Source organism: Equus caballus, chromosome 21 (genome assembly GCF_041296265.1).
Source record: "Equus caballus isolate H_3958 breed thoroughbred chromosome 21, TB-T2T, whole genome shotgun sequence".
In the NCBI taxonomy this organism is placed as follows: Eukaryota; Metazoa; Chordata; class Mammalia; order Perissodactyla; family Equidae; genus Equus; species Equus caballus.
The window spans coordinates 47,272,015-47,294,884 of record NC_091704.1 but is presented as its reverse complement, the minus strand read 5'-3'; the positions used below and the strand labels follow the sequence as shown (position 1 = coordinate 47,294,884).

The following is a 22,870-nucleotide window of genomic DNA, read 5'->3' as shown; positions in this document are numbered from 1 at the left end:
ATTCTCCTTTCAAGGACTGCTTTTTCTACTACACTGGAAGGAATGTGAGATTAGGCTTTTGAGGTCTGTCCTCAGCTGTTTTCATCCATCCCCCACCTTAAGAACAATCTTTTTTCACGCGAGAGTTCTTTTTACAGAGCAGGGATATCTGTTTTTCATACACGAGGCTTCTCCACCCAAAGCAATCATACAGTCTAAGAGGACAAAGAGTGTATCTTGTACCTCTTCCTGTCTCGAGTGTCATACAAGGAGTTGATACTTAATAAATATTTGCTGTTTGATTTTTTCCTCACTCCTATACACTTTTAGCAAGATTTAGTTGGGGAGGAGTAAAAACTCTTTAAGCCTCTTAAGGAATAAAAATTCTGTCTTATAACTCTGGGGATGAATTATTTCTCGTTGCCCTCTAATTGTAGACACCGTGAGGAGCAGCTGTTTTGACAAGAGTGCTTGGTAGTATTGGCACTATGTGCACATGTCTTTCCCTCTTTCTGCAGGGCTTAATTGTATCACCTGTGAGTGGCAGGTGCACATGATTCTGACACGAAGTGCATCTCTGTTCAGCTGGGTCACACGAGAGGGTCAGCCCTCCCCTCTGTCATAAGGAGGACAATTCAGCCAAGGAAGAATTAACTACTCTCCAGGAAATCAAGTCAGCAGTAGGGGTGTATGTGTGTGTGTATGTGTGTGTGTGAGTGAGTGAAGGGGAGTTGGGGTCAGGATGGGGGAGAAATCTCTAGCTGGTAAACGGCCAAAGGGTCCTCCCATACAATAGCCCCTGAGAATCAGTGTTTTCGGGAGTATCCCAGAATGAGCCCCCAAATGAGGAATCACTAGCTTTGTCATGGGATAGAGCATGAAATTACTTACATTGTATAACATTTTAAAATCTGAGGATGGCTTAGGGTTATCTGGGTTACATTGACGCGTTCTTGCTCTCAAAGGGAAAGAAGCTTTGTTTAAAGGGACGATGAGATGGATAGTTAGGTGATGATTCTCATGACCAGGCCAATTGCTGGATCTGCCATGAGATAGTTGATGTGGAGGCCTTTGAATGCTGTTGTGTCTTCCTGAGGTTGTGTGTATCATCCTAGGTCTAGAGGGAATTCCTTTGCTTTATTTTGAGTTTAAGGGAAAACACTACTCCAGCCTCTGTTTGAGCTTCCAAGGTGTTTTCAAGCTTCTAAGGGTTGGCCTTCTGACTTGCAGGTGGATGGTTTCCATCTGCCTCTCCTGTGTCCAGTCTGGAGGTTGGGTCTTAGAAGCCAAAGAGCCTTTTCAGGGTGGCTAGTGTTTTGGTTGATGTAGTTATTGTTTTTTTTTTTTTTTTTTTTTTGCTTTAGTTTAAAATTTACAAATCCAGGAATTGACTATGGCTTGGGCATGTCTGGTTAAGAGGCCCACAATGATAGGGCCCCCCTATTTGCTGGGCAACCTGGGTGCCCAAAGCAAAACAGAGCATGCTCACTCAGCATTGGTTTTATTTATTTTTTATTAAGATAAAATTCACAGAACATAAAATTAAAATTCACTGGCATTTAGTGCATTCATAATGTTGTGCAACCATCACTCTGTCTAGTTCCAAAACATTTTCATCACTCCTGGAAGGAGATTCTGTACCCATTAAGCAGTTACTCCCCATTTACCCCTCCCACCAGCCCCTGGAAACCACTGATCTACTCTCTCTCTGTGGATTCACCTATTCTGGATAGTTCCTATAATGGGATCATTGAATATGTGGCCTTTTGTATCTGGCTTCTTCCACTTACCATGTTTTTGAGGTTCATCCATGTTGTAGCATATATTAGAACTTCATTCCTTTTTATGGCTGAATAATATTCTGTTACATGGATATACCACATTTTGTTTATCTATTCATCTATTGAGTTGTTTCCACCTTTTGGCTGTTGTGAATAGTGCTGCTATGAACGTTCATCTACAAGTATTTGATTGAATACTTGTTTTCAGTTCTTTTGGGTATATACTTAGGAGTGAAATTATTCGGTCATATGGTAATTCTGTGTTTAACTTTTTGAGGAATCAGCATTGGTTTTGATAGTTTAGCTCTTCATCTGCTGTTAGGACCATTAGAGGTGCTTTGCTAGACTCATGAAATCTGAGTGTCAGAAAGAACCTTAAAGATCATTTAATCCATCATCTCACCCATTCCAGGAAATCTGTCTATAATGAATCTTACGGAAGCCTCTCCATCCCTTTTTTATTTATTTAATTTTTTTGAGGAAGATTAGCCCTGAGCTAACATCTGCCACCAATCCTCCTCTTTTTGCTGAGGAAGACTGGCCCTGAGCTAACATCCATGCCCATCTTCCTCTACTTTATATGTGGGACGCCTACTACAGCATAGCGTGCCAAGCAGTGCCATGTCTGCACCCAGGATCTGAACCGGTGAACCCTGGGCTGCCAAAGCAGAACGTGGGAACTTAACCACTGTGCCACCAGGCCAGCCCCCGAAGCCTCTCCATCCCTTGCATGTGCCATTCTAGAGCAGAGAGGTGCCCTCCCTCCCAAGGCTGGCCAGTCCATTTTTGGCCAGTGCCAACTGTTGGTTTACTCTAGGTCTGAGCTATGAAGAGGTTTTTCAGCTGGAATCCACAGACTCTTGGGGTTTATCCACAGATGAGCTTCCATGTGGAGAGGTTGGGGAAGAGTCTGTAACTGTCATTACTTTTTAAAGGGTTCCTGAACCACTGTTCTGGAGAGACCCAATGATGCCATCTCTTTCTTCTACCCACAAGCCTTCAAAGGTTTGCTAGCAGACTGTTGTTTGATTGACAGCTGTCCTCTGCTCACCTCTGCCATCCAGAGGCAAAGACCAGCAAAAGGTGATGTTTTCCCAAACACCCACCTGTAAGAGGCGAGAGCCCAGGCTGGGAGGCTGTGTAGAAGGAGGTAGGAGGCTGAAGAGTATGGCAAGTCCCTCACATGGGCCCCACTGCCTGTGACCTTGGCCACCTGTGGTTTACAGCAGATGCTGAAAGAATTTGCTATCTAAGAGATTGTTTCACTTAGAGAGAAGGCCATTTCTGAAAAAGCTGAGAAAGTCCTTGAAAGTCACACAATTTATGGTGTTGATGGAGTGGGGAAAATATCATGGTCAGCTCTTCTTTTAAAATAAACCCTTTGTTGAAGTATAATGTACATACAGAAAAGTGCACAATCATAAAAGAGTACTTTCCAGACAATGCCATTTCTATGAAGTATAACAGGCAAAACGTATCTATGGTGTTAGAAGTCAGGGCATCGATTACCTTTACGTGGGTGGTGCCTGGAAGGGAGGACATGAGGTGCTCTCAGGTGCCGGTTATGTTCCTATTCTTGACTGGGAACAACTCTGTGATTTAACAGAATATGAAATAGTATTTCATATGTACCAAACTGAAAATAAAAAATCCTGGGCTTAATATGATTCAGGCAGCTAAGCCTCCTGTTTGGGGATATCCTTGGGTTCTGTCTTCCTGGCATCCTTTCTCCCCTCTTGCTTTGGAGCACACCCTTTCTCATTCTCAATCCATGTGCCATGGGTGGTCTGTCCCACCCTCTGGCTCCAGGAGCCGGCACATAACTCAGAGGCTGGTTAAGTGATGAGCACATGATCCAAGTTAGACAATGAGCATCCATCCCAGGACTTTTGCTAGAACAACTGGGAAAGAGGCACATGCTTCTCAGCTGGGGTTTCTAAGCTGGTAGGACATAAGCTTTGGCTGCTGGTGACCGTCTTTGCTACCATGTGTGGAGTATCAACTGGAAATGAAGCTAGCACAGAAGACAGAAAAGTCAAGATTCCTGGTGACAGTATATACGGATCCAGCCATGTTGAGAACTATCCTCATTCTCCATGGACTGTTCATTTATGTCTCCATAAATTACCTTTTTTCTTCTGTTCTTCAGATTGAGTTTCTATCCCCTGCCTCCAAGGGTTCTACTGATTGCAACAGATTTGTTTCTCAACCAATCAGAACCATTAGCTAGACTTGTCCAAATCTGACTTTGTCCACTGCAGCACTGAGTCTCTCTGCAAGCCCCCGTGAGGGCAGTGGCAACTCCAAATTGTGGGGGTTGGGGGTAGAGAAATTGGGGGACTTTAGAAGTGACTGTTGGGTTGGAGGGATGAGCTAAAGGGCACTTGTTCTGAAGTTGTGTTGGCATAGCTCACGCACTGGTTTGCCTGGTGTGTTTGTGTGGGATGGCCTGGGGGGTGCTTAGTGCTGTCACAGGGTCACTGCTTCCTCCCACTCTCAGTACTTGGCTCATGACGCCCTGTTCTATCTATAAGACAGAAATAGAAGAGATGAGAGCACATAGCTTGACGGGAGCTTACCAGACTGCTGGAGATAACGAAGAAGGGCCCAATAATGACCTTCCATTCCCCATTTTATGTAAACTCTGTATTTTAATATCCCAACTACAAGTACACAGAGGAATTCTAAGGTGGCAGTTTTAAGGATAAAATTGTTAAGGTGGTTCTACCTGGGGCGGGCAGAAGAATGCACTAAATCAGAATCATCGAAAATGGAGATGATTCTAACAGTATCTTGTGTTTCGCTATATAGATTTTCAGCAATTCACTGGATGGAAAATATTCTTGAATAAAACAGTTAATGATTTATGATAACTTTGTAAGTAAACACAAGAATATCATTAAAATAATGAATAGATTTCCTTGCTTTGGGCGTGTCTTCCTCTCACTGCTCATTTTCTGCCTGGAAGTCCATACGGGGCAAGTGGGTACCTCGGGATCGCATGGGAGTCACTTACAGTGTGGCTGTGTGTAGCTGTTCAATAAACACCTGTTAACTTGACCTAATTGGATCCAGGTTTTTTGCACTGAATCCCACAGGTCTACCAGCAGCCATAGAACCTTGTTTCAACTTGACCTTCAACCCTCTTTGACTCATTTGCTCACCCTGATGTGAACAACTACATTATAAAAGAAGAGACTTTTACAGGATCCGCAGGAAAAAATATTTTAGATCTTAAAATTGCTTAGGAGGATAGAACCATATACTCTCATGTCGCTGATGAGAAGTTTAGAGATGAGTGCTAGTTCAATCACCTTAATTTATGGGAGAGGGGAAGTGACTTGCTTGGTCAGTGGCAGAGGAAGGTTAGGTCTCTGGTGCTGCCTGACCTGCAGGTATGCCCACTTACCCCCTGGGACCGGGTGAGACTCAACCATTTCAGGAACCTTCAGAACGGCCTACTTATTGTTGGAAGTGGGGAGAACAGACTCAGGGGAAAGTCCTGACACTGTACAGAGTTCACACAGATGTACATCCTTTTTGTGTCTTTATAGGCTCTGATAGATGCTAAATGGGGATAGGAATAGCCACAGCTCATTTAATCATTTCATTTTTAGCAGTTGTTACAAATTCCTCCTCCCATTATGTGGCTTGCAGGAGTGGCTAAAATAATGCAAATGTGACCCTTTAGGTTTTGTTTCTTTTTTTTCCTTCCTCTGGTGGGGAGGCTAGTGAACAGTGGTTTCCAGAAGTAAAATGTGCCAATAATTTATAGCTGGGTAAATCTGCTTTTGAATGATACCACGACCACTGGTATTAAAATTAGCACTTACTGAGAGCGTTTCACAGGGCAGGTGTTCTGCTGAGTGCTTTATATGGATTATTTTGTTAAATTCCTACAAGACCCCTATGAGGCAGACCTTACTATTGGCCCCACTTTTCTGATGAGGAAACTGAGGCTCAGAGAGGTTAATTAACTTGCTTAGGGTCACTCAGTTCTGCCTGGTCCTAAGTACAAGCTTCATTCACTATGGAAGACTGCAGACGTGAAGAACAGCAATGGCAATGACATTTGGGGAATGTTGGAGAGACTGCAAGGTATGAAATCTACAGTGTATTTAGATCACAGGATTTTTCCCCAGAATCATTTCCTTTCGCAGATCTGAGAAATAGCAGTCCACCTCGCCACAGATGGGGTCTTTGGCTTTAACCTCAAACTTTCTCACGTCTGCACAGTCTGATAACAGAAATTCTGTACCTGCAGGAAATGAAAATCTTGATGATCCTTGGAGAGAGCTTTGGGCAGCTGTGTGTCCTTGCTTGGCTGTGCCCTTCGCACTGTGGGGGGCGTGTCGTGTGTGCTGAGTCTGTCAGGGCAGGGAGCACCGCCGATTCCAGGCTGGCAGCAGGCTTCCGAAGGCTGCGGGCGGATTCCTGGCGAGAGGGTGACACTGTAGCACTGGGTCTCACAGTCTCGTTCTGCACTTTCTAAAAATATTCCTGACAAACAGCTAATGGGCACTCTGGCCACACAGCTCTAAACCGCCGCAGCCATTTCAGAGGGAACGCTTCTCCTTAAGGCCTCTGCATCTTGATTTCTGAGATTGGGATAGGTTCTGCCTTTTCACGGGACTTCACTACAAACACCTTTTAAAAACAATAAAGTGCATTTTTGCCTCTTTGAGCAGGTGTTAGATGCTCACTTGCTGGTCAGAAATGAAGTGAAATGAAATAGCCTTGCTGGGAAGGACGCAGCTGTAGTTACGGCGTCAGTATTATTTGGTGGTATACCAGGGGAGGGGACCTCATATTTCCAGAAAAGCAGTCCTTTCTGAAGTTAAGGAAGACTAAGGGGCAAAGATTTTTTTAAGTCATACAGTTTTAACATAAATTGCCACAATGTTTTTGGAAAGCATGTTGACAATCTTTGTAAGAGCCTCAAAATGTGTGTCCCGTCACCCCATAATTGCCTTTTTATAAATACCTTTTGATGAACTAATTGGAAATAGAGACAATTTTGTGTTCATCAGAGCATCATTTATGATAGCAAAAAAATGAGCCATAACCTACATTTCCAACAATAGAATTAGTAAAATAAATTATGGCGATCTGTTTGTCATAGTATTATGCAGTTATTGAAATGTCAGTCTTTGAAGAATTATGATGATGTGGCAAAATGTTTAAGGTATGACAAGTGAAAATACAAGCTTAAAAATGGCATATAGAGTATGACCTCAATTAAGTACAAAATACTACATGGGTATGCACATGCACACACACGCTTTGGAAAAAGATTGAAGAAGGGATCCAAAATTGTGGTGGTCTCTGATTGGTGAGATTGTGAGTAACTGCTTTCTTTATGCACTTCTTTATTTTCTCCATTTTTTTGCAATGAAAATTGATTCAGTTAAGAGTCAGGATTTATTTTATTTTTTAATTCTTTTTTTCCCCCTCCCCAAAGCCCCAGTGCATAGTTGTATATTCTAGTTATAAGTCCTTCTGGTTCTTGTATGTGGGATGCCGCCACAGTGTGGCTTGATGAGTGGTGTGTAGGTCTGCGCCCAGGATCTGAACTGGCAAACCCTGGGCTGCTAAAGCAGAGCGTGTGAACTTAACCACTAGGCCACTGGGCCAGCCCCATATTTTATTTTATTTTATTTTATTTATTTTTTTTTTTTTAAGATTTTATTTTTTTCCTTTTTCTCCTCAAAGCCCCCTGGTACATAGTTGTATATTCTTTGTTGTGGGTCCTTCTAGTTGTGGCATGTGGGACGCTGCCTCAGCGTGGTTTGATGAGCAGTGCCATGTCTGCGCCCAGGATTCGAACCAACGAAACACTGGGCCGCCTGCAGCAGAGGGCGCGAACTTCACCACTCGGCCACGGAGCCAGCCCCCCCCCCCCCATATTTTATTTTTTTACGAAAGGCTCTTCCTGAGAATTCTCTTAGAGGTCGTGTTACATAGGCATCCATAGCTCCATAGTGAATTTGAACTGGGACCTACAAAGCCAGGGCAGCTCTGAGTTTTAGTCTCTTGTGGTAAACAGGAGGCTGGCTGCAGGTGAAATAAAAGAGAAAGCTGAACTTGGAGTCAGAATGCTGGAGTTCCCACCCAAACTTCTCACTCTTCCTACCTGAGAGCCTTGGGGAAACCATTAGGCAGTCCAAGTTCTTCTCATTGCTGAGTGTCTCAGGAGAGGAGTGGATCCACCAGTGCCATTCTAGGCAAAGCTATGAAGCAGACCGATGCTTGTGCGTCTGCTTCCCTGGTCTTTGCTCTCTCTCATAGTGCTACCCACCCCAACGCCTGATCTCATGCTGACTGCAACTCTCCCACAAGGAAAACTGCCCTTTGGATAGGATCTGGTTCTTTCCTTCAGACGCATATTTATTAAAAGCAAGCTGCATTGACCAGTAAATACTTAACCCATGACTCTGCCTAAGGATGGTTACATTTTCATAAGGAAAAGAGAACAACCCGTAAATCAAGAGACAGCTTTCTTTCCGGCAAACTGCAGAGTGGAGAGCTCTGATCAGTGAGGTAGAGCTCAAGGGACCCCAGCTTTGTTCATCGAGGGCTCAGACGTTGAGTCTAGGCCCTTGCTTGTGACCAGGCACATTTGCAGGAAAGTCTTTCATCCTCTCTCAGCCTTCTTGGATTCGTCATCCATGCATCAGAACTAATACTTCCTTCGCAGGGTTATTGTGAAAAGTGAAACTGCATAAGTGAAATGAGCTTTGGCAATGTGTAAGGCAGAGGTTGCCCACTGGAGGAACGTGGGCTGAAGCTCGTCACACATGGTTTTGTTGGGTTTGCAGAGTGGTTATTTTTCATTTTTTAAAGATTGAGTTTGTTGTCAATATTTAAAAATCAAGAGATTTCACATTTTGAAGTGTGGGGTTTTTTTGTTACTTCTCTGGGCTCTGGCATTCTGGCTTACCATCAATCTGCTAGAGCTCGGTAGTGACTGTTCACTGTCATGGGAGCCCAGGCCTTGGCACCCACCATGCCCCACACTGACTTCCATCCCTCCATGGCAGGGGTGAGGAGTCATACCAAAGCACTACGCCTTCGAAGGCAGAACTTCCTACTCCATGTCTCTGCTCTACCCTTTGCTGCTTGTGTGATTTTGGCCAACCTGGTAAACTTGCAAAGCCTTAACTTGCTGGGGTCTGTTTTTTCGTCTAAGTGGGATAATATTTGTATCTTCTCGGAGGATTGTGGCTAGGAGTAAGTGGAAAAATGCATGTGAAACACAGAGAACAGTGCCTGCCACACATAGATGTTTGAGCATTTTCCTGCTTGGTCACTAAAAGCATTTGACTTATCAACTTCTGCTAGAAGATGCAAATCAAATAATGGTTAGTGTTTCTTTTACTTATCTATCTATCTCTCTCTAGTAACTTCTCTGCTGTATGTTATTTGGTAGTTCTGGATGAAAAAGTGGGCTTCTAAACAAATTTAGAAACTCTTCCAAATATTCTTTTAGGTTAGCCAGTTCATCCTTCCCTTTGAAATGATGGAAGAATGTTGTGTGAATAATATTAGTACTCTCTTCCCATTGGTGAGTTTTGCCATGTCGTCCATGATCTTGACTTCCTGTGAGTCTGTATAACATAGTTTGATACTTGATTATATTCTACTCCTACTTGTTGCTTGTCTTTTCTCTTCACCTAGAGTATGAACTCCCTTATTTTTCTGTTCCTGTATCCTGCACAATGCCTAGCATATTACAGATAATAAATTGCTCATGGAAGGAATAGCTGAAGTTATTGCTGATGCCAGCGGCATCCAGGTTCTTATAGGACAAATCTCTCATAGTAGTGACATTACCTGTCTCTTGATTCATCTATCTGTCCATCCATTCACTTATCCATCCATCCCCGGCAACCAACTCATAGAGTGCCCACTCTCTGTTGGATTCTCAGCTAGGAGATTGGTGATGCGGGCTCGGTGAGCTGAGGAGTCGAAAGAAAGATTTCTTGGAATCTCAAGGTCTGGTAGTAATGTCTTTATTCAGAGAATAGCATGGAGTAGCATGAGGACAGGACCCATGAGCAGTAAGAGCTGCAAACATGGGTTGAGGGTAGGGCTAAATTTAAGGCATAAATATATGAGTTATCCCTTTACAGGACAAAGGAAAGATTATGTTAAAAAAGTCATTAAAATGGTATCAGTGTAGGTGGGGTCTGGTTATTGGGTGGTCCTATAACTTTGGATAAGAATCAGATTGGATCAGGTCAGGACATCCAAGAGGATGATATAGATTGGTATGTAGGGCAGGACGCCTTGGGCTCCTCTCCCGGGGGCAGCCTTGATCCTCATCAATTGGTGCCTCTGATACTGAAGAAATGGAGGAAACAAACCCCATGGAAGAAAATGGAAGTACACGAGGTATAGTTTGCTAACCCAGACAGTGACTTTGCATTTGGAGAGGTTGGTGGGTGAGAGAATGAAATCAATATTTCTAGGCTCAGGTAGGTGGCTGAGGTGGCATCAAATGTGCAGTTTTCCTGTCCTAGTCTTTGAATTTTTTCCCTTTAATTGTGACTATTTTATAACCCCAAAGCACAAGCAACCTCTTACTCATATGGTAACAGCATTATACAGGGCTGGCCTCCAAAGTCCATGGAATGGGTTTGTCTGGAATTTTCTGAGGTAGTTACTGTCTAAAGAGTTTATAGGTGGAATTTTGTTTCTTGCCACAATTGAACCATAAAGCATGGTCCTTCTGAGGGCTATGGGTGGTTGTTGGCTTAACCCTGCTCTACAGTGGTTTCCATTTCTAAATCACACTCATGTACTGAAATTATATCAGTTCCTTGAGATTTGGGCAGTTGTTAGTTTGGTTTCTTTCAAAACCAGAGCAGGACTTGCCTCACCCATGTTTACCAGCCACTAACAGAGGAGGATCAGGAGTGGGTCTGCCACATCCTTATTAGGCAAAAAATGTCCTTTCTGTCACAGCTGGTGTCCAAGGGAGGGTCTTAATTCACTTTAAAATTAAAAAGGAGAGAAAATGACTTGCTTAAAGAGCGCCTTTTGATATTGATATCATTTGAATGAGTCATATAATCTTTTTTCTTTTGACATTTATTCTCTTCTCCAGTATTATCATGATTCTAATTCTAAAAAACAATTAAAAAGAAGCAGCAGAAGAAGATTTTTCTCCTTTGTAGTTTGAATAGGAAAGAATCTTATTGTAAAAACACTATATTCTCTTTCTTCTTTTTTTTGTATGTATAATTGTTGAGGCTAAGGATATATTCAAATTATTCTAGAGGATTTTAGAGAACTTACACAAAAGCTTAATAGTGCTAAAAAATCCTCCTCCTAGCAGGGGAAGAAGCTCCGTGTTAGTGGAGGTCATTTCTGCTCCTGGCTCCCTCCCTACCTTGGGTACTCCTGCCATGAGTCTGCATGGCTGAGGCCTCACAAGGTCAAGAGAGAGAGTAGGGTGGGGGAGAGACGCTCCAGGTAACTTGATTGCCCTTGTCTTCACCTTCATAATTCAAATGAACAGATACTGAGTGCCCCTTGGATGCCCATTGCCTTGTGTCTCTGCTGCTTGTGCTTAGTACCTTCTTTTTTTTGTGAGGAAGATTGGCCTGAGCTAACATCTGTTGCTAGTCTTCTTCTTTTTGCTTGAGGAAGATTGTTGCTGAGCTAACATCTGTGCCAATCTTCCTCTGTTTTACGTAGGATACCACCACAGTGTGGCCTGACGAGCGGTGCTAGGTCTGTGCCTGGGATCCGAACCTGCAAAGCCCAAGCCACCGAAGCAGAGTGCACAAACTTAACCACTACGCTGCTGGACCAGCCCCTTAGTACCTTCTTTTTGATATTTAATTTTTAAGCAATACTTTTCATATTAATAAGTTCATGTTTATTGCAAAAAAAAAAAATCAGAAAAATGAATGGACCAAAAGGGGAATAAAGACCAATAATCCCACCATTCAAATAAAAACACTATATCTGGGGCTGGCATGGTGGTGCAGTAGTTAAGTTTGCGTGTTACGCTTCAGCGGTCTGGGGTTCTCTTGTTCGGATCCTGGGTGCAGACCTACGCATTACTTGTCAAGCCATGCTCTGGCAGGCATCCCACTTTTTTTTATTAAAAAAAGTAGAGAAAGATGGGCATGGATGTTAGCTCGGGGCCAGTCTTCTTCAGCAAAAAGAGGAGGATTGGCAACAGATGCTAGCTCAGGGCTAATCTTCCTAAAAAAAAAAATTAAAAGTTAAAAAAAACCTAGAAAACACTATACGTGTGTGTGTGTGTGTGTGTGTGTGTGTGTGTGTGTGGCAAGAGAGAGATGGAGATGGAGATGGAGAGAGAGAAACTTTTATCTCTGTGTGTTTTGTTCATTGTTTTACTCCCACCATCTAGAAGAGTGCCTGATACACAGTAGGTGCTCAATAAATATTTGCTGGGAAAAATAAATGGATTCTAGCAGATCTTAGAAGTCTCCCTCCTCCAGGAAGCTCTCACACACCACCTGAGAGAGGCTTTTTCAGGTCTCACTAAACATGCAGCCCGAGCCACCTTCACTCACCCTTTCCCTCTGCACACCTACCTCTCACCTTGCCACACTACCACGCTCATTAGAGTCTCGTCCATTCCTGGAGAAGTGCACCATAGCCTTTTAGGCTTCCTGCTTTAGAGCCTTCCCCTCTTTGGAGGGGAGGAGTTCTTGTAAGGTCAGATTTCTTCTGTTTCAAGTTACCCTTACGTCTCCATGTCCTGTCTTAGTGAAAATGTTCAGTGTTCATCGTACACTTTGTAGTAAGCTGTTCCTTTACCTATGTAAATGAATTTTTTCTATTATCAAGAACTAAAGGGTCTGTTTAGGAAGCAGCACGTACAATTTCAGCAGAATTTGTCTGAGTTATGCCTTCTACGATAGCCAAAATCTGGGAGGAAAAACAAAAAGTAGTGAAACTTTATCCATAAAGCCAAGCGGAAGGCCTAGCATTATAGCAAGCCACCACATAGATTGTCTCCCAGAGCAGCATAAGCCACCAAGTATGGGGCTCTAAATAGAACTGTGGGGCTCTGGCTCGTTTGGTCTGCTTGGAAGTTAGGGACTGTTGGTTGGATTCCGGGCGTCCTGGGCAGGAGTCACTGCCAATCCCCAAAGAAATAAGAGAATAGCCTTGGCTTTGGCCAGGACAAATGCCTAGGTGCAGCCAGCGCAAGGCTTTTATGGCTTTGTCTTCATGGTCTCAGGAAGTTGAAGCCCTCTTGAGTGGCTTCCTGAACAGATGAGATATGGACCAGTGAGGGTAAATCAGGATCACCTCATGAGTCAGCTCGTTTTCTTGGCTGTCTGGAGAATTGTTTTGAGAAGATTCTATGGCTTTGGCTAGGATTGATGGGAAAGAGAGCTGTGATCCATTAACAATGTCTGTCACGGGCATGGGAGTGGAAAGGGGACTGGTGTGCCAGCTATTTGTCATCCTTGGCAGAGACAAGAGATTGTGCTCAAAGATGGTATTTTAAATTATGGCCCTTGGGAAAGCATGTTATAAAGGGCCCTGTGACTCGGGTCACCATATGATTTTTCATCAATTTAAGATACTTTTGAGAGTGAAAGGGGATGCTGTTATCCTAGGACAAGAGGAATAAACAAGGACCTATGACATTTTGTATATTGCAAACAGCCCTCAAATGGAAAGATGTTCCTTCCTGCACATCTTCACTGTGAGGTTCAGGGCCTCTTGGGCAAGACCTCCTTTCCACTGTTGTCTGCACAATTTCCAGGGAGCTCTGTGATTGGGGCATGTTTGTCTCAGCTCCCCAAGTTGACACAAATGCCCCAAGCACCTACCTCCTTTTGTCCCAAACATTCTTGTGCAGTGGGGCTCACAGTGAGAGCTCTGTGGCTTGGTGACTTTGCTGCCAATGCACAGGCTTCCAGCCATGTTCATTGCTGGCTTCTGCTCCTCCTGATGGCAGAACCATCAAATCCATCTCCTGGTTCTGTTTTTCCAAATGCCAGGATAGCTTTCCCACTCCCTGTGGTGTGAATGGCCATGCAGCTTGACTTCAAAGAGCTAGCTTTCCCAAAAACCGTCCCCATAAGCCTGCACCAAGACCTGCTGGCCATCCTTCTCTTCCACAGAGCAGAGCGCTCATGCCATGGCCTGCAGGCCGTGAATGAATGACAGTAGAGGTCTATTTACTGAGAATGAGAGAGTTGGGGTTGTCTAGGTATATTGGTTTTTTTGTTGTTAAAACTCTGGATCTAGGGGCCATCCCTATGGCCAAGTGGTTAAGTTCATGTGCTCCACTTTGGTGGCCCAGGGTTTCACCAGTCCGGATCCTGGGCATGGACATGGTGCCACTTGTTGGGCCGTGCTGAAGTGGCGTCCCACATGCCACAACTAAAAATACACAACTATGTACCAGGGGCTTTGGGGAGAAAAGGAAAAATAAAATCTTTTTTAAAAAACCCAAAAAACAAAACTCTGGATCTGCTTTTACTCCCAAGAAGGTCCCCCCATCCTTTAGGCTACCATGAATTAGCTCAGGCTATGTGGGACTGAAGTCACAAGTTAGAGGATGCAATGCACTGCTGACTCTTGACTGCACAGATTCCTTCTGGAAATGTCTGGTTGGCTGTTTTCCTGGTAAGCTTGTTGGCCCTGCTCAGACAAGCCACCTGGGAGAGCTAGCCCCATTTCCCAGACTGAGCGTCAGGATATTTGATCAGACAAGTGATGTCCCTGGTTTGCCACAACATATTGGGTTGTTTTTGTTTTGTGGTTGTTTCGTTTAGTTACCAGCATGAGATGAGAATGTTGGAATCAGAAGACTTTGATTCTAGACAAATTGTCAGTATGACTATGGACAGGTCACTTCCCCTGCCTGCACCCCATTCTTCATCTGTAAGGTGGGTGGGTAGATCAGATCAGTGGCCATCAAACTGTTTTAGAAATGATTGATTCCCTCTTTTCAAAACATAACACATCATCTCAACATACAGAACCAAAGCTGCTCTGACTGAAGCCAGAATAAGGCCCAGACTGAGCAGAGCCCGTGGAGGTTTCCCCACACTCCCGCCGACCCCAAGGCTCCTCCTCTGCGGAGGCTGGGGTTCTTCCTGAGACCCCGCAGCAGGAGGATCTGTGATGTTTCTCTCCTGCTGCCTGCCTTCTGGCCATCGTGCTGGGTAGGCTGTTCCCTGCCTGTAGGCATTCCTGGCAGGGGGTGGGTGGGAAACTTAAAAAAAGGAGATGAAATTTAAATCCCTCCAGTTTGCTGCTCTCAGAGGTTGAAACCAAAGACTCAGAGAAGGTTTTAGGTTATCTGTGCATTGCAATTCCAGGCTTTAGGTTATCTATGCATTGCAACTTCGGTGGGGCTGGGCTTGCTGCACCCACCCGGGAGTGTCTGGTGTGGATTGACTCTCCTAGTCTGTATGTCTCTGTAGCACTGCCTCTAGGCCAGTGGTTCCCAGACTTGGAATAGCACTTAGAATAATCCTGATCTTGGGACGCATCCGTCCTTCAACGCTTATTAAAATTAGGAGCTGCACCAAGCGAGAATGCATGATGGAAGTGACTTCCTTGACTCTCTATTTTATACGGGGCGCTTAATTTATATTCACTTCCTAAACCCTTGCAACAACTCTGTGAGGCAAAGTTTACTGTTTTGAAGTTGTTTCCTTGCTTATCTGTGCCCTGGTGGAACTGACTCTGCCTTGCGTGGCAGGAATGTTGTTTTTTCTGTGCATCTCTTGGCTTGATCAGCGGCACATAGTAGGCCCACTGATTTTTGTTGCTTTTTTGTTTTCCATGAGTAGGATAGGTGAGTGAATGAGAAAATGAAGCTCAGAGGGGTTAAGTAGTTAGCTTGGCAGTAAATCTGGGGTAGACATCTGTCTCCATGACGCCCTGCTGATTCAAGAGTGGAGAAGGCCAAAGTGTGATTCCAAAGTCTTCATCTTCTTGGTGCTCACCTGTATTTGTTGTGCCCTCCCCAAGTGTCCCTGGGTTGCCCTACAAGCTTTTGTTTACTCCCGAGACTGCTCCTTCCCCTAATTTGGCTGTCCCTGGCCCCTCCTTCTGGGAGAGGCTCTCAGCAGGGATAAGGAGTTGAGTGTTGCATGGGAAACTCGCCTCCTGCTTTGATGGTCTGTCTCTTTGGGATTGCAGTGTTCTCCATACAGCAGTTCCCAACCCTGTTACAGACACAGATTCCTGGGCCATACCCAGGCCTGCTGGATCAGGATTTCTGGAGATGGAGCCCTGCCCAGGCAGGTGATTTTTAAAGCAACTGATCCTGCCCTTCCGATCCAACTTCATCTTCAGCTAAGAGGCCCCAGGAACCTTTAGGTCCCTGGGCCTGTTGGCCCTCTCCAGCCCCTGCTGTGCCAAATTCCACTTCTACACTTTGGGTCATGGTTTTTCTCCCACTTGGAAAGGTCTTTGTTCCTGTCTGCCTTTATCTCCATCACAGGTGGCCTTGGGAGCCCAGCTCAGCCCCCAAGTCCCCGCTCTGCCTCCAACAGCACACTCTGGCTTCCTCCTTTTCTGAACTCTGCTAGCTCCTGTGAACAGGGCCCTACAGATTAGCCCTATTTCAGTCATTCCATAAGTAGTGAGCAGTCGTGTTGTGCCAAACACTTGTGTAGATGTGGGGGACACTGCAGCAGACAAAACAGACAAAGGCCCTGTCCCCATGGAGCCTGCATTCTATTGGAAGACACAGGTGGTGAACACAATGCACAAATGTATTTATAACATAAGGTAAGGTCTGTTAATGACAGATGTTAGGAGGCAATCAAAGGGGGGTGAGGAGCTGCATCATTAGGGGTGCTATTCTAGGGTACGGTATTTGGGAAAGCTGAGTGAGTGATGTGAGGTGTGGATCTGAGGCACAAATTGTTTCAGGCAGAGGGAACAGCAAGTGCAAAGGGCCTGAGGCAGGGGCATTTTCACTGTCTTCAAGAAAGAGCAAGTGAGTCACTGTTCCTGGTGTATTCCTAGCACCTGAAGTCCTGGCAGGCCCTTGGTAAATACTTAATGACCATGGCTGGAGTGGAGAGAGTGGGGTGGCAGTGAGGGGAAGAGGTAGTCAGGAGCAAGGTTATATAGCCCTTTGAAAGCCACAGTGAAGACTTCAGATTTTATTCCGAGTATGATGGGCTGCTATTCAATGTCTTGAGTAGAAGAATGACATGATAAAGCTAACTTTTCTCCAGTGTGGAGAATAGACTATGAGGGGTTAGAGCAGAAACAGGCATACCAGTTGGGAAGTTCCTGCAGAGGTCTAGGACAAGGGGCCTTGGGCTAAGATGACATCCATGTGGGTAATGAGAAGAGTTTGGACTCAGGATGCATTTTCAGGATAGAGACAATGGATTTTGAGGATGGATTGGAGGGGATGGGAAATCAAGCCTGGATTCCAAGGCTTTTTCCATCAGCATCTGGGTGGACAGATGATGCTAAACGCGTGTGTTTGCTAATTTCCTGCTTGTCAGTTTCCTTTTGATGAGGGCAGAGACCCTGCCGCACTCTGTGGCATACCCCTGGGAGGAGCCTGGGGCCCAGTTGGTGCTGCATTAAATAAAGGAGCACCCAAGCAGCCAGTGCTGCCAATTGGTAACCTAGAGCCTTGACCCTGTTCCATGGCATCAGCATCTGGGGAGATGGTTTGGGTGTTCTCGCTGCAGGAGGCTTTTGTGAGGGTGGCCCCTCTGCATCACTCAGTTGTCATCAGGGAGTGAAGACGCTGCCTCTGCCTCTGCAGGAGTTGGGCTGGGGGAGGAGGTAGGAACAGAACTCAGAAGTTCCACAGCCCAATCCCCCTCTTTCCAAGTTTATCCATCTTTGGAGGAAGTTTCCTCCCTGTTCCCCGCACACCCCGGTGCTTCTCTGCCTGTGCAAATGCTCACTTTGTTCTCTGTTGAGCAGATCTCTCTTGCTTTCCTTCTTCACTTGTCAAAACACCAGCCCTCCCTCGAAGCCTATTCCACATGCTCTGTCTTCCATGTAGCTTTTCCTGATGTCCCAGCCAGATGTGGTTTCTGCCTCCTCTGAACTCCGTAGTGGTTTATGCTTTTCTTATGACATCATCTTCTCCAGGATTTAACCCAGTCTTTTGAGCTGAAATGCCCACAGTGAAGCGTGGGCCTTAATTATCTTTGAGTCCCTCCCCCAAGGCCGAGTGCAGTCTCTTGAACCCAAAAGGCACTTGATAAATATTATTCAAATTGAAATTGACTTCTTTTACAACTGATATTTTTAGCAGCGGCAGGACACTTATCTCCTAAAGGAGATTTGGGTTAGAAATCAAATAATCAAGTGTCTAAGATATGTCAGATGAAAAACAGAAATAAATGAAGTGGGACGTGTACAAGAAAATTGTTGATAGAGATACCATGATAAGAAAGATTTCACTTTCTTTGTGACTCTTTATAAGATGATAAAAGAAAATAGATGCAGATTCTCTGTTGGGAGGCAATAGGGAGTGGTAGAGACTGGGGTGAATAAGAGAGCACATGCCTATCTGTCCATCTAACCAAACCTTAGCTCTGGACATCATTGCCGCAGTGTTCCTGGATAATCTGATTTGTTAAGGAAAGCTGCATATTCAGACTTTTAAAATGCATAGAAAACCCTGATTTTTTTTTTTTTTTTTTAAGACAACACCATTGGGAAGGCCTGGCCACCAATTTAGGACCTCTGATTTGCATGTTAGTCTTTCCCCCACTGAGGGAAATAAGTAAACTTATCTTGAAGCCTCAAGGAGATCTAGCTGCTTTGCAGTCAAAGGAGGATGTTTGCATCTTGTTTTTATTCTCTAGTATATGCTTTCCATTGTCTTGCTTCCATCCGAGTGGGAACCCCAGGGTTACTATTATTAATTTGTGCCTGAGTCCCAGCTTTGTGCCACATAAGCGCTTCTGTAGCTTGCCTTGAACTCTGTGTAATGGCCTTTTCTTTTCCTCCAGGAGTGGTTTAAATGGAAGCTGCAGTCTTCTGCAAAGCGTAATTGGTTTTAAATTGTAGGTTTAATAATAATGATGTTGGGCTTAACGTAGTGCCTGTCAGCCTCTGCTGGCACCCTTGGCAATTACTCATCAATCTGCATGCTCTCCTCAGGAGAGGACAGCTGTTAGGGACCTGAGTCCCCCCACCCCATCCTCATATGGGCCACAGGGAGGAGGGGGTTGAATCCCCCCATAGCTGTGGACCACTGGAGGAGAGGGAAGCCAATGGGCATCCTTTTGTGTCCTGGACATGGGGGTCCAAGGCTGGACTTTCAAGGTTCTTGGTTGTCTTTTTCCTCTCTTTCTTCACCTTTGGGTCACTCCACAGCTCATTAGGAATTCTTTTGGAAGATGAGCAGAGAAACTCAAATTCCACAATTTGGCTTCTGTGTAGAAGGTTTACTTGGGAGGATGTATTAATGCAATTGGCTATCATCAGTCTTCTGGCTTCTTTTTGTATTTTAAGTAACTTTTTTTTCGTTTTCTCTTACCATGGCCAATAGAGCATGGCTTTAAAAGATTAAATCTTGTACTTTGGTCTCTCCAAGTGAAAAGAGCTCTGGTTCAGAAATCAGAGAGCCTGGATTCTTTTTTTTTTTTTTATTTGAGGAAGATTAGCCCTGAGATAACATCTGCCACCGATCCTCCTCTTTTTGCTGAGAAAGACTGGCCCTGAGCTAACATCCATGCCCATCTTCCTCTACTGTATATGTGGGATGCCTGCCACAGCATGGCTTGACAAGCAATGTGTAGGTCTGCACCCGGGATCCAAACTGACAAACCCCAGGCCACCAAAGCAAAAGATGCAAACTTAACTGCTGCACCACCAGGCTGGCCCCAGAGAGACTGGATTCTGATTATGACTTTTTCTAGAATGATCTCTATAAACTTGGATGGGATACTCACCTCTCCTGGCCTCATTTCCTCACTGGATAGATGAGTAGGTTAAGTTACATGACCACGAAAGTCCCTTCCAGTGCTTGCAATGGATGACTTAAGTGTTTCTGTGAAAGGACACCAAGCTCCTCCTTGAAGAGCGTTTAGTGTGTCTCAAAAGTCAATAAAAATACCAGTCTACATATGTTATACAACAGACTTGACTTCAGGACAAGTGAGGGCTTGTTCAGCGAAAACTCAGCGTTTATGTTATAAAAAGCGCAGAGAAGGACGTTGGTGTTGTGTGATGTGGGGCGTCCTGCTTGAAAATTACAGGCAGCGCAGTCAATGACAGGGTAGCAGCACCCATGGCCAGCTGACGACCGCCCTTCGGAGGTTTCCCAGGGTCCACCCTGTGGACAAGCCACAGACGTTCAGAACTTGTGGTCTAGTTCACTATCGATGACAAGCACCTCCTCATTAGTGTTGGGTTCTGGACTGCCTTGGCTTCGACCACCGTTTCTGGATGGTTTTTTTGTTTTTGTTGTAGATGGGAGCAAATTATAACATAGGAAGAATGGATGGAGGTAAAAACAGAAACATGAAGCCTGAGGAAGTTTCTCTGGGTCTGGAAATCTGCGATGGCCATTTTGACCAGCCTTTGGGAGGAAGTGGTTCTTGCAAAGTTTGAAGGTAGCATTTTGTACAAATGTCTCCTACAAAAGCCTGATCAGACGGCTATATTCTGCTTCCCTCTCTCCTCTCTTGAGCACACTTTGCTCCTGGAGGCTTCAAGTCCATGTATCGGTAGATTTTAGCTACCTATATCGCTTTCAACATTTTTTTTTTAAATCTTTATGCAGTGTGTTATATTTTTTTGCATGGGAAAATGGACAACAGAAGTTAGCGGGTTTTGTTCTTTCAAAGTAAACATTATTAAAAAGGATTGAACCTAATGTAAATGATAGATTCATTGGGAAGGGAAACGATACCCCCCTTTTCCAGAAACAATTTGCTGATCTCTCTGTGAAATGGAATAACAGCTACCAAGAGGCCAATATTAGCAGCCAAGGAAGATAGCTTGACCTGGCTGTGCAGTGAGGGAGAAGAAGAAAGAGAGAGAGGATGGGCAGAGCAGGCTGGAATAAGAGGCTGTGTATTTACTACGCTAAAGAGTTAGATGTGGCCGCAAACAACTGCTGGCGTTGACTCCAATTCGGAGAATTAGGGTCAAAATTTGGGGGTTTAGGTGTTAGCCACAGGACTGTTGTCTTCAGATTTCTTAAAAAGAAATTGCATATTAAATTGCTGGCCACTAACGTGTGAATGGCTGTAATTTAGACCTCCCGGTGAGGCCAGATCTGTATAGAAACGGAACACGGAAGATTACTTCTGATGGGGAAAGGCAAGCCTCAAAGAAGGTGGAATCGGGGAAGCAATGCAGGACCTGGCGAGTTGTGTGTGTGCCTCTGCAGAAATCGAGGCCGTGTGCTTACCGTTGACATAAGAGACCCTTGGGAAAGAGGCCTGGAGTGAAGATGGGGCTGAGAAAATTTCAGAATTTTTCTAAAGGCCAGTTACCTACACTGAGAAAGAGCCAGAGGCTGTCAGCTCTCTGAAGGGAAGGGACCGTTTCCGGTTCGTTCATCACCATGCCCCCAGCACCTACCAACCAATATTCTTGTTCGTTACAATTTGGTGGATAATTAAATAGAAAGAACGGAGAGAAGAGCTTGGAAAGACCTCACCCAAGTGCTGACCCACCATTCCCTCGGGGCCCACATGGAGTCCTGTGGCCACTGTGGGGCTTGTGGCTGGGTCAGCCATGGGGACACTCCAGTGCTTGGTGGAGTAACAGACACCCTCTGGATGCTTGAAGCAGAAGAATTTATTGGAAGGTTATTGGGCACCCCACGGAGCCAACGAGGCACTGAAGATAAGAAGGAAGGAGTCAGGGGTCACTCGCAGTGGTCTGGGGGACACTGGGCTGACTCAGCACCCATACCACTGCTGGGTATCCCTGACGTCCTTCTGCCACTTCTGGCCTCTCAGTGCTGCCCCCTACAGAGAGCTCCTTCTAAACTACTCATCTGCACATCCTCCCCCAGGACCCGCAGTCCAGAATGAGACCACCCCTGCCTGCCCGTCTCGTGAGCTTGTGTCCTGGCTGTCCCTGCCAGGGCAAGCCAGGTGGGAGGCAGGCCACTGCCTGACACATGGGGGAGCCCCTCCTTCCAAGTTGATGGAGCAGGGTGGCCATGCTGGGTGGCCAAGCAAAAGACACAGTGTCCTCTGGGGGCAGGAGTTGGAAGAAACCTCAATGCAATAAGTAATCCAGTTAATTAAGCAAATATGAAAGAATAAGATAAAAACACCAGTGTATGCATTTTAGAATTTTATTTTGTGTCAAATCAGAGGCAATAAGGGCCAGCAGGTTACAGTATATTAAGACTATGTTAATGGCCGTTCCCAGGGGCTATGACAGCTTACTGGCTGATATGACGCTCAGCACATTCTTAAAGGAAAGTCTCAAAGTGAAAGAGTCATGCGGGTGGTTTTGTTATTGGTTCAACCCAACCAGAACATCGCAGAGAGTTTCCGTGTCCAGCCTATGATTCGCCACCTGCGAGGTCAGCTCGGACTCTGTCCCTTTCCTTCCTGAGGAGCCGCCAGCTGTGCTGGGCTGTTGTTTTTTTGTGGGCCTCGCGTCAGGAGGAGGAGTCAGCGGGGCCTGTCAGGCCAACCTCAGGCCCTATAAAGTGCTCCAGCTTCCGAGGGTGAATTAACTCTTGTTTTTATTGCACTGTTAATTCCAGCTCCTGTCTGTCTCTCTAATTTATTCCACATGTCTGGTCCCTCCTGCCCACAGCTGTCACTGCCCTGGCCGGGGGTTCATCTGTGTTGTGCGTCTTGTCCGCCAGTCTGCTGGCAGCTCTGTCCAGGAGCCGTCTGGGTTGTCAGGAACCTCTCCCAGGAGAGGCCTCCTCCTGCTCTCGTCCTCACTGGATTCTAAATGTTTGGAGGTTCTGGACCTTAACTCATTTGTATTTTGTATCTTCTCTGAGCCTGCCACTTAGCAGGGACTCAGCAAATTTTGTTCAGTCAATGAATGATTCACAGCACCTTGGAAGGCGAGCTGCCTTAAACCACACCCGGCCACCGCCAGGAAAAGCAACACCAGAAAGTCTTCCCAGTAGAGGTGGAATCGGGGTCGGGCAACCCTTCCAGCCCAGGGAG

General features: G+C 45.3%; 1 protein-coding gene across 13 annotated transcripts in view; it reads left to right on the top strand.

Annotated features, from left to right (window-relative positions):
* PDZD2 (PDZ domain containing 2) overlaps positions 1-22,870 on the top strand; it is a 346,617-nt gene that overhangs the window by 68,874 nt on the left and 254,873 nt on the right. Inside the window, exon 2 of one of the 13 annotated variants that reach the window (XM_070246358.1) lies at positions 20,184-20,326. The exons of the other annotated variants lie outside the window; for them this stretch is intronic. The gene's annotated coding sequence lies outside the window, so the exon portion shown is untranslated. The remainder of the gene's footprint in view (positions 1-20,183; positions 20,327-22,870) is intronic. 13 annotated transcript variants of the gene reach the window in all.